Here is a 15,814-nt window from a genome sequence, read left to right on the forward strand (position 1 = left end):
AAGCCTTTCCAGGTGAAAAATCATTCCAAGAAAGAAAGAAAATACGAAAGAATAATAATAAAAGTTTTTTTTATTCGAGGTTTTCGAAAGTCGACAGAAAACGCTTTCTTCCCATCTTTAATTATAACTGAAAAAGATAATCAGTCCAACGGCATATTTAAAAGTTCTCTGCATGCCCTGTTTGCTGTTGCGGGATGCATGTAAGACTGTTTTTTAGCTGCTTATGTAGCATATTTTATAGTTCATATTAAGCGAGAGAAGGCCATTCGTACTAGCCACTGCGGTAGCACCAATAACTATATGAAATGTATCTTCCATGCTGAGTAGAAGGATTGAACCCCTGCTAAACACCCCAGAAGTAAAAGAAATCTCTCGATGAATATCGTAGAAGGTATTTAAAAGCATCTACTGGCCTACTAGAAGTCAAAACATTTACGTTAAGGATTTACCTATAAGGGCCTCTAGCACATATACCTAATAACAATTTCAAGTATTTGAATCTATAAATACCTAGCAATATACTTAGAGATACTACAGTGCACATTAGAAAACGTTGGCAATGAATTTAATATCCATAAAATCGAGTCCATCATCGATTTTTACCGTAAAAACTATATCCGATGCCAATATTTGAATACAGTTTAGCTAATATCACCATAGAATTAATCGCGGTAGAATAAAAGATCAATTACTTAGTAATAACGCTTTATATAATACAACCGTTTACTTGAAAATCACATGAAAACACTATCGGTAACACTTATTATAACGCTTCATAAATCGGATTACTTGCAATGGACTTATCTTCTAGCAAGGATTCAACTTCGTCAACCAAAGTAAATACCAAACCAATAAAAATTATTCCATTAAAATGGAGGTTATTTGATTATGAAGAGATGAGGGCTTTTACCTCAACTAAAACAAGGAAATCAGGAAAATATTTAAGTACAGGCCTACCGAAATGCCGAGATATCTATTTCATGGAACAGATCTAACGCGATTCTAATTACCGCGCGTATTGTTCCTTACAGTGACTATTCATCAACGGGTATCGAGATACCGAGAAGTTCATAAACAGAGCAAAGCTTACAATACATGTATTATTTTCACACCAATATATGCGTTCCTGGAACACTTCGGAATGATATACGATTAAAATATTTATCATTGACTTGACGGAATATTACAGAACAAAGGCCACATAAACAGCTGCTTATTCCCAGAAATGACATCAAAATCCAACGCACAATACACATGAGATCCTAAGTATCTGAACATGTGGCAGATAGGTCATGCAAATTTATCCAGAATCGGAAAGGTTGACAGAGTGCTTGAAAAAATGATGAATGAAAGCTTGAAGCAACAAAATTAATTTCATCTAAATTATCCAAGAGATCACTTAAATAAATTACAGCATAAAAATAGCGGCACAAATAGAACAGAAAGCGAAACTGCAGGAGTAAAGAACTAAAGTTGCTCCACATTATTCTCACTTACTAATCACTAAATGACACATAAGCGTTTGATGTAACCAGAATAAATCGTAAATACATAACTGAGCTTTTCAGGGGAGTTATAATTAGAATTCCTTAGCAAAGCCATTATATCTCATCATATATTTCTTTAAAGTTCTTTACATCGGGGGAATCTAACGAACATTCACGGACATTCAGGACGATCACAAACCCCCGCTGGACAGGGACAATTTACCCAGGCGGGACTCGAACCCACGACTTGGGTTACGGTGGCCCGCAAAAAGATTTTCCCAAGTAAGCAGTAGGAGGTTACGGAGGAGAAAGACAAAATTTGGCAGCGGTGGGATTCGAACCCACGCCTCCGAAGAGACTGGTGCCTTAAACCAGCGCCTTAGACCGCTCGGCCACGCTACCACATACATGTGTCTTCACGAACAAGGCGAAATGATCTTCAAACGCACGATTCGAGCATTAATAGGACTGTAATCACAGGGAAATTTACCAGCAGCATAAGTACAAATTTAGGTTTGGATGGAAACCAAAACTTTTATTTCCTTTGTTGCGTTTAAAAAAATTCTTTTAGGATAATGAAGTTGCGATGTTGATATACATAACCGTGATTTCAGTAAACGACAAATATATCATAATCTAGAGGTCAAAGAATATGTCTAACCTTTGATCACATGCAATGATCGTTAGGCTGAGAAATGGCGATACTTCATCATCGAATGGATCCAGGCAATTACGTATTCTTCCGTCCTGCGAAGGAATTCCGGAGTATGCGCCATATGAGAGTGCGAGGGAAGGATAAGCATTTCAACATTTTCCAGATGGATCACGTGTATTTGATTTAAATAAAATTGGGATGATATATAACTAGAAACTTATACAAAAATTTATGCGCATCAAAAGAAATTAGCTCACATTCAATTTTTTTACATAGTGTATGAGACTAGATGGTTCCCAAGATGGCCCCACTCGGCTTCGATTGGCCCGGTACGGCGATCGACATTCTACATCTACATAATACCCCGCAAGCCGCCTAAAAGGCGTGTGGCAGGGGGTGTTAGAATACCAGCCGTATATACATAAAATATGAAGTGCTCTAACGAAGTTGGGACTAGCATTTATTAAAGTCCTTTATGGTTCGGGGGAGAAACGAATTCCCATATCTATCCGTTCAGCAAAACATCTATCTTAATTTATCGTTTCTAGGGAAGGCATGGTGTTCATTAGTCACATTACGAATTGAGTAGTCAAAACGAAGCATATGGAACCAATACATTACTTCGACGTGCGGCAGATATGAACAAAACATCTCTCAACCAAGAAGCTCCAACAAGGAACAAAGATTTCACTATTTTCCTGGCTATTTCAACATATGCTCCTGCAACTGTAGTAAGCGACTGCAGATCAAAGATTTCGAATTTCGACGAGTTTCAAATGCTACATTTTCTGGAAACTGCATATAATGACAACATTTCAATAGCCCTTAAGGTAATTGCATACCATTATTAACGGCTTGATCGAGAATTGATAAGGAGTCGGATGTGTATTAGAAAAAATACAATTATTTAGCGTGGGCACCCAGAAAGGACTTTATTGGTCATTAGAAAATTAATCATGTTATTGAAATCAAAATAATTTAATCAAATTTGAGTAACACCCTTCTCAAGTGACTGGAAAAAGTGATACATTGAACTACATAAAATCTGTTTCCCACATTACCGAAAATTTAGATTTGAAAACTGAATGAACAAAAAAATGAAATGTTATTTCAAAACTACAGTTACAAGAAGTAGTAACTTATTTCTTACTTCTATTCAAACTTTACTGTGAAGTGTCAGACTCTTTCCATTGTATTCACAGAGTAAAATGCACTCATTCACTGCAAGTCTAAAGCAACGGATTAAGTCACAAATAGCATTGACTAAAAAAATGCTAAAAATTTATGCAGCTCTTCAGAATCAAGACTCCTCAGACAGACTTCTTTCCCCACACCCAGAATTAACCCTCTCCTAAGACCAAGTTCAAATAAAATATACCATACAAAACAGCGCCAAAACCACAACATAAAAAGATCACAACAAACAAAATCACAACATAAAAAGAAATTTAAAAGATAATTAAACATTACAGGAAGTTTTTAGAGTAGCTTTCCTGAAATTCCTTATTTTTCTATGAAGAACATTGGTTGAGTGAGCGTTAGCAGTCAAAACAATCGCAAGCGAACTTTGAAGCAAGTTGTGACGACTCTCCCGGTTGAAAAGGGAATCGACATATTCGCATTCTTCTCGAAAGAGGCGACGACGCTCCTGTCGTCCCACGCAAGACGCGCCAAGGATCCAGCATAAGCGCCTCAGTGATCCTCCTCCCCACCCTCCTCCACCTGGCTGCTGTGTCTGCACGGCTGCCTCTGCAGCCAGAAAGAGAGAGAGAGAGAGAGCCTTATCTCCCAGCACAACGTGACACGAAAACGAATCTACCAACGACAGCGCTGTCGGCAAGGGCTAGGCCGGCTGACATGCAAATTAAGCGGAAACGAATTATGTGAGCGAAGTTCTTCTGCTTGGATTTCTTACGGTCAGGGGTAATATTAGATAGCAAGTTCCAATTACAGCTAACACGACCTGGTAGAGTCGAAGAATATGAACGTAAATCTACTACAAGGTTATAAATATTTTTACACGAAAATCGGGGATTTAGCGTTGTTTCCGGCTTCTTCGCAAGATGGCCAATGATGACTAATGGTGTAACGCGACAACAGGCAAAACCCACAGTAAAACAATAGAAAGAACTAATGAAACATATGGGATCACTACCTTTTCAAGGAATAATAAAAGTAAAAGAAATTGTGAAAATATGATTTTGGCACGTAAATCGACAACGCCGTTCGCCCATTACCTTCTTCGTGTCTTGAGAATTTATCGATATTAGCCTCGATTGCCAAGGCTCTCAGTATAAATCACGCGGTCCTGGTTATGTAACATCATCTGTGATCCGAGTCACAGGATTTTGATGACCATAGGAAGATAACAACTGGATTTAATGACGGCATAATGTCAGGAAACTGCTTACAATGCGGCTATCGTGATTTGAAGGCACTTCTATGCATCCACGATCTCCAATTCTTGCGACGTCGTCCCATGTGACTGATTCTTATACAAGGAGATACAATTGCAAATATTAGCTCTTCTTAAGTACAGCTGCATTAGATTTTTCAACACAAATACTCGAATCATTGAAAAAAAACACTGCAGCGTAATATTAGGCTTTAGTTAAAAGCTGGCAGGCCAAGAAATCACAGCGACAAAAATTCGTTATCAACAAATGGAGAAGCTCAATCAGAGAACTGCATTTCTCTTGATGTACCTATAACAAAAATATGAGGTTTCAAAACGCAACTTACGCCTGGAAGTACATATGTGAACTGTGACGCCCGCACATTGAACAACGGTGCAAGAATACTCGCCATAAGAACAACCGATAAATCTTCCTTACTGAAGAGAAGGCGAATTCAAGACAGCAGGATGCCTATCAAACAGATGAGTGCAACAAAGCGAATCCGGCGGCAGAGAACTGAAAAGTAACGGGTTATATTCCAAGAAAATATTTTCACAGGTGAATAATATTAAGCGAATTACAGATTGCACGACTGATTGCGAGTAACAGTCACCTTGCTCCATGCCGCCGAACATCAACCGATGGAGTATCACTGCTGACGTAATTGCACCAATTAAAAAGCGGATTTTCCTATGTTACGGATAATTAACACGCCCGATAAAAAAGCTCAATCTAACCAACCGCTTCAATGGGTAACCCATTCAAGACAAACAAAATGAGAAGGGTCGCAAAGTAAATTTTCACATAATAAAGCCATCACAATGAAACCGTAGAGTGAATACTGATAGCTACGAAAAAGCCCAGGTCAGATAATTTAAAGGACTAATCAGTGGACTAAATGTAGCAGAAATTATCACACAAAATAAGAAAAATGACTGTTCACAGACGTGCAGGAGAAAAAGTGGGCTCAATAGGGAAGTGCACTAGTGTTTCAAATGCACCAAACACATTTTTTAAATTAGAGTTCAGAATAACATAATGTCGTAAAACCACAGTTTAAATCCTAATAGTGAATACTTGATTCGAGATGACCGTCTGAAATATGGAAAAATTCAAAGGCCGCGAAAACGGGTGTCCATGTTGAATATTGGCCGTGACGTCACAAGGCAGTAGCAGAAGGCAGCTTCTACACCGTTTAGTTCTACCACTATTATTGCATAGAAAAATTACAGAATTTTAGGGTATCCGTTTTTTGCTGTCATAAAATATCTTCAGATTATATATGTGGCTGCTTCTCTTTTGAGTAAACGACTTCATCATTGCGTAATATATTAATATTCATTTACGTGTCAACTTCAAGTTTGGAAAGAGTAGTACGAATAGCACATTGAATCTTTAATAAATGCATGATGGCATTTATTTTTCGCTGGGTATATTTTGGCACAATGCCGTTTATCATGCCAAAACTTTTTTTGTAAGAACCGAGTCAAACTAATAAACCTATTTCAGACGTTTGCTGCAAGACTTATTCGTTGCGTATGTATTCACGCCGGCCGGAACGTTCGCCCTTCGCTACTAGAATCATGGGATGTTAGCCTTATTTCCGAGCTGGCTGGTTGTTGCAATGGTTCGCTGTCCAGGATGGGTTCAAGAAAAGATAATCTTGGTTGGGAGAAGGAAAATTCCAACGATTTATAAATTGTATACCAAACTTTGATGTATTTATGGTTACTGAATTTTTGAATAAGGAGGACAGGTTCAACGCTCCATAGAAATGCGAGACGTTAAGGCTAACAAGGGGAGACCGCGTACCTTGCTGCATCTTTTTCAATTAGGGCGTTAGTTAGGCTGTAATTAATTAATTTTCATGCGTTACTTTTTACAAGTTATATATAAATTTAAAATATCCTCAACTGCCCAATGAGTCGGTTGGGGTAGTGGTAGAGTGCTCGAGTCAAAGGGAAGATGTTACCCGAAGGACCGTGGTTCAAGTCTACGTCATGGCATCATTTTTTGTTGCCTTCATTGTGATCATACGGCGTCTAGTTTATCATTAATTATAATTGCAGCAATCATTGACATGAGACAATTTTTTTATCGTCATTATGGCGTTTAGGTATTTTAGCAGTGTCATTACAAGCGCCGAGATACGATGACTACAAGGGTTGGTGTGCGCTAAAATGTTAATTTTTTTCTTCCAACTTCCACATTAAAAATGAAAACCACTCTTGCAAGAGCACATACCATTAAAGGCTCGCGGCAAGCAACAATATGCGTACAGGCATAATTAATAAGAACACAAAGCGAATATAAAATGCCATATATCTCGAACACTTGTAATTCACATTACTCCAAAGGGAGTTTACTTACTCAGTACATAGGCGGATCCAGGGGGGGGGCACGGGGGCACGTGCCCCACCCAGACCCTCAAAAATATGCAAGATTTTTAATACGGTCCCATTATCATTGCATTCGTTTTGTATTACGAGGTATCCTTGTGCCCCACCCAGAACAAAATCCTGAATACGGCCTTGCTTGTGCCCCTCCCAGAAAAAAATCCTGGATCCGCCCCTGACTCAGTACATACCTCAGTACCTACCAGTTTACCTCAGTAGCAGTGCTAAAAGAACCATTCTGAAATATAATTTCAACTAACAAATAGGATGAAATAAAAGTTGAAAACCCTGGACCGGGCGCGCTGGCGTATAAAATGCGTCAATCTTTGAAAACCAAGGATTTCGACATTGTACGTACATTCTGGGTTATAATGGTCTCGTGTATTCTTACAATGTACTTTGACTGCCTATATTGCGAGTTTTCAAAGTTCGAGGTATTGTAGCTAATTTTTTAGATCAGCAAGATGAACCCGTCACCAGTGGAGTACAAATTACGCCGCGCGACCTGCCGTGTACCTTTATATCTGTATCACCTATAAATGTACTAATTTCAACAAATAAAGATTAACTTTAACAAAAATCGTTTGTTATCATATATGCACATATCATGGGCAAAGTACGCATTTTGCCCGGTCGTGTAAAAAAACAGTCGCGCCATAATTCTTTAACCAAACTACTTTCAGTTTATAAATTACGTAGGTCTACGCGGAAGATGCTATATTTTGACTCAACGCACTTTCTGATGTGACTGAGGTACCTATTAAGTAAATTATTATAATATAAATATCAATTTGATCTTACAATACCTTCAAATGATCTTCAAAACAGAATATCATCGATAGGTAAGAGTCAGGAGCAGCCTTGAACCATTTATTCCGTATAGCTTGTGCTTAAGGCACGGGAATGAATATCTTCTCCAGGCTTTTGTTTCGACGTCGAGATGAAATTTGGAACAAAAAATCATTTATAATTCTATTTTGAATTCATGTTTTCGGTACTAGACGACATTTTTAGGAAGCAAACTCCACCGATTCCCGGAAACTCTCGCCGCGCTAAAGAAGGCGACGGAATACAGCGATACTCCACTGGTGACTACTGCCTTGTGACGTCACATCTCAATCAAGATGGAGGCACTGTGTTTCAGCGCAACATGAAATTTTCCGACTTTCAAAACGTTTTTAAGTGCATACCCCAGATGCAGAAAATAAAAGTGACTATACTAATGTTTCTTTTTTAGGCTAAACTTTCAAATTCAGCAATAAAAAAAAATTAGTGCACTTCCCTATTGAGGGATGAGAGAATCTCATTGAGAAATTGTTGAAATCTATAATAGATGTAAGGATGACAGGTTATACGGGAAGGAGATGGAAATGAGCAATGCACTCGTAACAATTAGGTAATGTATCGCGTCAGAAAACATGATTCTGGTTGTGGATCGAATTCTAAACCAGTACATCACGGACAATATTTAAAAAAATAAACTTCACTTCTCATACTAGAAATAAGTTGTGAAAAAACTACCACGCATGATCCGAAATACCCGAAAAATGCAACCAAAGGTACACCAGAGTTATTGAAACACAGAATTCGTAGCGTATTCACCTGAAAGTATTTATAGTCCCTTCAACTTAATAATTTAAATAAAAGAATTTGAGAAAAAAGGCAGATAATTGCTACATAATTTAGTATGACACAACTATAATTTTATTAAAAAACATAATGTTATTCCGAAGCCTTGAAAAAATTGTGCTGCTGTTTTTACGTTAAATTAAAAATCGTTTCCTCGTATACCTACCAATCAGCGTCGCGATTTTTTGCATGAGAACAACTATATATTTATAAAATTCCTCAGATAATTCGGATGAATAATTACTAGGAAAAAGAAAAGATTTTAAGTCCAGGGTATGCATTGAAACTCAACATATCAACTGCACAAAAGCTATTCAATAGTGTTAAAGTAAATAAATTTAGAAGAAAATTTTGAGGTTCAGGGGCATGGAATTAAATGCTTAGAAATACTTAATAATGAAAAGTCCCTATAATGTTCCAGGAAGCATCATTCTCCATGCAACAATAAAGGATCGCAAAACGCTATCGGTGCAAATACTGATTCCCTCAATTGCACCCCCAAACATGGCCAATTTCCGGAACTTTCACTGTCATATTCATAAAGAGCATTCAGAAGTTTACAGTGACCGTATGAGAAAGCTTACAAGAAAAACCAAGTAAGATGAAGGGTTATTAATAACTCGGTGACACAATGGGTTGATTGCAGGCAATTTACAAGGCCTGCTCAGAGAATTCACTTCCAAGGCTGACTAACAGGACATGCACCGTCCACCGCCACTGAAGATGGCGTATGTGATTAAAGGAGACAAAACTCATAAAGTGTGACAGGCATATGTATTTGCCTTGGTGATAAGTTGACAGCAATATAAAATCTGGGTTGCTTCACAAGTTAACCAGCAAAGTAGATGAAAATTATGATATTTCGACACCTGCATAGACGAAAATAAAAATGTTCACAAAAAATGGCGAGCCTAAGAATAAGACTAAAAAATAACAAAATAAAGAAAAAGAAACTTTGACTGATCCATCACGCTATCGTGGTTCGTGATCTAAAAAACAACACAGGCAGCTGTATCAACATCTTTGACGCAAAGTTATGATTGGAAAATATTACTTCCACGAAAAGGGAAAATGATAGACATATCAGGTCAGATACTTTATCAACTTTCTCTACAATTAGGTACAGCTTTTTAATTAAGGCCCCTTTATCTTATCGCAATTCAACACGTTTTTGAGGATAAGCACATTGAAGCGCGTGGAATCATTTTATCAGTTAACAAAAAACATCGAAGAAAGGCATTCAGACCAGTTACTATGCGTTACAGAATAAAACACCAAACGGGCCGTTAGGAGTTAAAATATTACAAGGCAATAATTTTATTCCACGAAATAATCGAACTCTGTTACACCGCACTGGAATTGATCACTGGCGTGATGCCTTTATCATCAAACAAATAAAATGGCTGATTATCGACCGATTTATGGTGAACCTATCTACTTAAACGGGGGTACAACAAAAAAATTCAATCTATTATGCAGTCACGCAACGAGAAATATTGCCGTAGTTAATTGCAATTACGGTGCAATACGGTGAGTTAATCGGTTTAATTGCTTAGCGAATGCGCCCTCCGCTTACCCGCCTTCTCATGCCTTGAGTTAAAACCGTCTTTCTGGGTAGAGCATTGAAGCGAATGGGACGTCAATTTTTTTTACAAAAGGGATATTCACTACACTATGAAGAAAAAATACTTGGAAAAAACCGTTAATAAAGCGGTATTATAACAGCAAATTACACCAATGCTAACAACACAATAAAACGCTAAAATAATAACTTCGGACGGGCTATATGAGAAGAGAGGATTATAATCTGTAATTTTGAATGAGCAAAAGTGATTTGCAAGTCTAAAATTAAGCACAAGCTTGATACTTGTGAGGGGATACTAGCCCAAGATAAACTTATTGGCAGCATAAGTATAGGAGAGAAAGAGAATACTATAGGCGAGTAGTCAAGGCTCGTCACCGGTGTATATGCTACGAGATTAGAGTTGATTTTGTCCCAAATGTAAAACAAAGCTAATTTAAATAATATAAATGTACAATGTAAATGCCAAAGAAACTAATCAATGAATTAACAAAAACTATGATGAGCAGTAACTTTTTATTCCCTCATGTTTACTATTCAGTAAGGTCTTTCTATCATAAATGATGATCACGTGAATAGAGTGGGATAATTCGTTAATACGCAAATAAGGAAGAGAGCGCGCACAAATGGAATCAACAGGGTCGAAAGAGGTTACAGGAGAGCATTTGGATTTTTGAGAAAATCTATCAAAAATGCCAAAAACCAACTTGTCAGCCAAACTTAAATAAATTTGGACTCATAAGACTTGGCATCATCAGAAGAAGGAAAAGAGAACAAACAAGGAGAGTATCAATGGATCGTTAACTGTGACAATGCTACGAGAGTGAGGTCGATTTGGTCCTAGATGTAAAACATTAGATGATTGAAATAATATTTATGACCAATGTGAGGGCCAGAAGAACTAATCATATAGTTTAAACAACCACCTTCTGGCATGCGTAGAATCAAAATCCATGCCCTTCTGAAGCAAGAAAGCATTTATGCGATGAAGATTACAACAAGGCACTGCGGTTTATTAATGTAGTACCTGGAAAGGAAACAACGCACTGACGAAATCACTAATCTTGATAATAATTCTTTAAAGAAAAATATGAAAGCGAAATGAGTGGCAAGGGCCTTAGAGACCTTCACAAATTTGGTTTACACAAAAATATTGATTCGTTGTATACGTTTCGACCCAAAATGGGTATTTTCACGATTTCCAGAAGCTTATATTGAGGGAGGAAAAGAGGAGAGAATGGAATACTACACACTACAATGAATATCTTTGCAGCCCCCCAATAAGGTATTTCATCGGGTGTAAATTAAGATACGCAGAATTGAGGCTACGGCTCCCTTGCGGCATCATAATAAAACAAATTAATAACCAAGGCAACAAGCTCGCCTGAGGAAAATCGCCAAAAAATCGTATCAATTCATTTTATGCCTCTATCGATACCTCCACCGCAAAAACGCTCAACAATCGCCCACCGAATCAAATAGCAGCAGGCTATAGCATAAACGCTCACCTCCAAGCTTGGAGAATAGGAAATGAGCGTTTATGCTCCGGACACTGCCAGATGAGCGGATTCGTATGGTTGGGCTACTACATGAGCGGATTTGATTCGGTGGGCGATTGTTGAGCGTTTTGGCAGTGGAGGTATCGATATATCACTTTTTGTGGAAAAATAAAATGATATGGTAGAGCTGGCAAGCGAAGCATACGCTGCTAGCTCAAACGCTGGTAGCTACAGAAAGAACCATTGCCAGAGCTTCAGCAAGGGCGCCACACGAACGATATTTTAATAATTAAGATATAATAAGTGGTGTCCACGTTAACTTCTTCAATCATCTCCTTTTCTCCAGTTCATAAAGGATTCGTGTTTTTTTTAAATTTTTTAATTTACCTCAATAAACCCCCGAAAACAATACAATGTGGCCTTTACATCGGGAGTTTAACCCTAAGAGTGCCGCTATTTCTCTCTTAATTGCTGATAGTTCACTAATAATTCGATAGTAAGTATTCATTTTATTTTAATATTAACTATTTTCTTTTAATTATAAAAAAATATCTCATATTACCAGAAATTCGTCAAATAATACATTAAAAAGGTGAAATCACATATAATGAAGATTTCTTAAAGTTTTTGAATATATACCTTCAGTTGTTTTTGAGACCTAATGTTTTTTCCTTACCTACTGCAAAATCATCAATAATGCCTCGGCACTTTTAGCTTAGTACCTGGAAAACCCGTTGGCACTCAAGGGGATAAACAATCAACAACAGAATATCACCCACACCCATGTCCTGGAAGGGGCAACCTATCCAGGCGGGATTCGAACCTACGACCTTCGGTAAGGCCGGCGAGGACTTATCCCCGCCGCCACTGACGCCGACCGTGTTTAATGGATGAGTCTCTTCGGGTCAACTTTTTTTTTCTCGTTGGAAATAAAAAAACAAAATTTTGTAAGGTTCACTATTATTTTAATATGGGCACGACCCGGGTTTCGTAACGTGGTTACATCTTCACCTGAAGATATACGTTTCAATAATTAAGATATAATAAGTGGTTTCCACGTTAACTTCTTCAATCATCTCCTTTTCTCCAGTTCATAAAGGATTCATGTTTTTTAATTTTTTATTTATATATTTAATTTTTAAGCTATTTTATTTTATTTTTTTCATTTGTATAAGTTTCGTAACATGGTTATATCTTCACTTGAAGATATAACCTCGTTACGAAACCCGGGTCGTTTCCATATTAAAATAATAGCGAACCTTACAAAGTTTTATTTCTTTATTTCCAATATGGAGAGGTTTCAAAAAGTAAAAAAGCCTGAAGCTATCAGTAATATTTTTTTCTCTCCTCAATTTCGTGCATTCGTCCAAAAAATGACCCGCGTTCAATGATCATCGACGTGATTCCAATTGGAGAAAAAAGAGAACAAAAAAAAAGATCGAAAGCATAAGCAGCTAGCTAACTGTAAGAGTATAATTGCGATAAACAGGTCAAGCCACTCGCAGCCGATCGAGCAGACATCAAGGGCGACTTAATTGGAGAAAAGAAAGGGATGGCCGCTCGAGGAGTTCTCAATCTCGCGGTGAGAATGCGGCTGCCGACGCAACCTGATCTTGATTGATACAGCGATCGTGAACCCACCTGGACGGAAAAATGCACACGACTTGAGGTTTTCTCGAGGTCACGTGAGAGAGGGGAAAAATTAATACCCATCATGCAGAGCGGAGGCGAGACGCTCATGAAAACGTTTAACTTTCATCCTTCCCATCAAGCATTGCAACACACGCAACATAGTACACGGCACACAGGAGAACACGAATGGGTAATATTATCGTCGGAACTAAACCAAGAACGACATTTCAATGATTAAGACATAATAAGTGGTGTCCAAGTTAACTTCTTCAACCATATCCTTTTCTCCAATTCTTACGAGATGAAAGAGGATTCGTGCTATATGATTATTTATTATGTCTCGTACTCAAGTTACATGATTGGTTTTTTGTTAACATGCTAGAAATATAACTGATAAATAAATAAATGAACCTCCACAAAGTTGAGCCTGTTACGATAGAGATTATAACTGATAACTTCAGGCTCCTATGAAACCTCTCCATTTGGAAATAAAAGAGTAAATAAGGTTCACTTATGCATTTAAATAGGGACATCTTACCTGAAGATGTAACTACGTTACGAAACCCGGGTAGTTCCTATTTAAATACACAAGTGAACCTTACTCAGTTTTATTCTTTTACTTCCAATGTAGAATAATTATGGAACATCTTGTATGATGTTGGGCACGATAAGGTGGAAGATGTTAAAATTATTAAAATAAGACATTGCAATATTTCCACTGAGTTTTAATAAAACTTAGTGGAAATATTGCAATGTCTTATTTTAACAAAATTATGGAACAGCTGTGGAAGTTATCAATAATAATTTACTGAGTACAGCTAGGGTTAATCTCGATTGAATCGAGTAATTAGTCGGTGAATGAGCCGCTTATCAACTGCTAATTCAAAAGAGGGAATAGATAAAGAACATCATACCATCATCATAAGCTAACAGTCCGAGGATTGGTTTAACACTGTTCTCCACTCAGCTCTCCTGTCAGCTAACCAGTACCCTGTAACCTGCACCAACTTAAGTATTATTTTATCGTCGTCCTCCCTCAAGCGTTTGATTCGCTGTTATGAAAACTAATGCCACATGCACTGCGAATTCAAGAGAGAGGGTGTCCAGGCAATGAAAGCAGAAATATCCACGCATAATTCCAGGTTTTCCAGGGAAATTTCACAAAATTCCAGTTTAATCTTAAGTGATTACTCCGATAGATAATAATTTAAAAAAACCCAAATTTTCATCAATACTTTTGAATGATACATATTATGTTTATGCATTATTTGGTGTACCTAATTTTAAGACTTACACTAAATAATAGAAATTTTAGATGTAACCTGGTATTATTATTTGTGTTTTTTAAATCATAATAGAGACAAGGGTACTGGACATTTCGATTCTATTGTCTTGTCTCTCATTCCACGTTTAGATATGCCTGTAAATATTCTACTAAGAGACTGCAATTCACATTAAGACAAACGCATTTTAGCCCAATTGGTGTTGAACTGGAAAAAAATATGATTTGAATTTGAAATAAAAGATTTTGAATTTCCAGGTCGGAGCAAAAATTCATGAATAATTTTTTTATTGGAATTTCACGCAAAATTCTCGAATTTCCCGATTTTCCCGGACACTGGACACCCTGGAGAAGAGATAACAGTGTTTACAATCCAAGCGTTTGATTCGCAAGAGAGGACTCAACCGTCACCACTTTGCCCGTCTCGGTACAGAGAAAGAGAATATTATTATTCCGCCTGGCAAAATTCCCGCGGATTCCGCGACTGAGGTCGGTCTACGCCCGCTGGGAGAACAAGAAAGAAGCGGTGATGGAGGGTGGAGGTTGGGAGGGGGTGGGACAGGCACAGACGAACACAAAGAGGTGAAGCGGAGGAATGGTTGTAGGTGGAGAGTCGTTGGCACGAGGACGCAAACGCTTCGGAAGAAATAAAGAAAGAAAGAAAGAAGAGAGTCGGTTCGAAAGAAAAGGTCGCGTGCCAGCACGCAACTGTCGAGATGGGTTTACCGGGAGGAGGAGTAGATGGCGAAGTGGGAGAGGGAGGAGTTAACAACATGTACGAAACGGAGACAAATGAAACGAGAATCAACAATGGCAACGGACTCGGAAATAAATAATACCAACGAATTCATTCCATAAAGATCTAACACGGCTCCAAGCGATTTCCGTGACCAAAATAATACGTGAGGCTGATAAACAATAAAATAAAATTGAATTTTAATGCACGGTAGCACAGTGAAGGCCAAACACGTAGTTAGGATTAAAAAATGTTTGACAAGTTAGTGTACTTCCAAGGAGTAAAAGCAAATGCAGCACGGAAAAATATATGCTTGACGGCAACAAAACATTGAAAGCTAACAGGAAGGTAGATACATGTTTCTTTCGTAGTGTAGAGCCTTCAATGACATGTTGTAACGTACTATTTATCCACGTAATTTTCCTCAGATTTAAGACCAAAGAGTATACGTTGTTTCATCATAGTTCATTGCAATTCCCAGTGTAAACAGCCATGCTGACCTGATTGATTACAGATGTGA

At 37.8% G+C, this 15,814-nt stretch overlaps 1 protein-coding gene and 1 non-coding gene across 2 annotated transcripts in view; both read right to left on the reverse strand.

Moving 5' to 3' along the window:
* The window catches only part of LOC124159476, a 333,447-nt gene that overhangs the window by 158,293 nt on the left and 159,340 nt on the right, over positions 1 to 15,814 (reverse strand). The gene's annotated exons all lie outside the window — the stretch shown is intronic.
* Positions 1,808 to 1,889, reverse strand: Trnal-aag. Its single transcript has one exon. It is a non-coding gene; the product is annotated as a tRNA-Leu (tRNA).

The sequence above is a fragment of the Ischnura elegans genome, chromosome 5, assembly GCF_921293095.1.
Source record: "Ischnura elegans chromosome 5, ioIscEleg1.1, whole genome shotgun sequence".
NCBI lineage: Eukaryota > Metazoa > Arthropoda > Insecta > Odonata > Coenagrionidae > Ischnura > Ischnura elegans.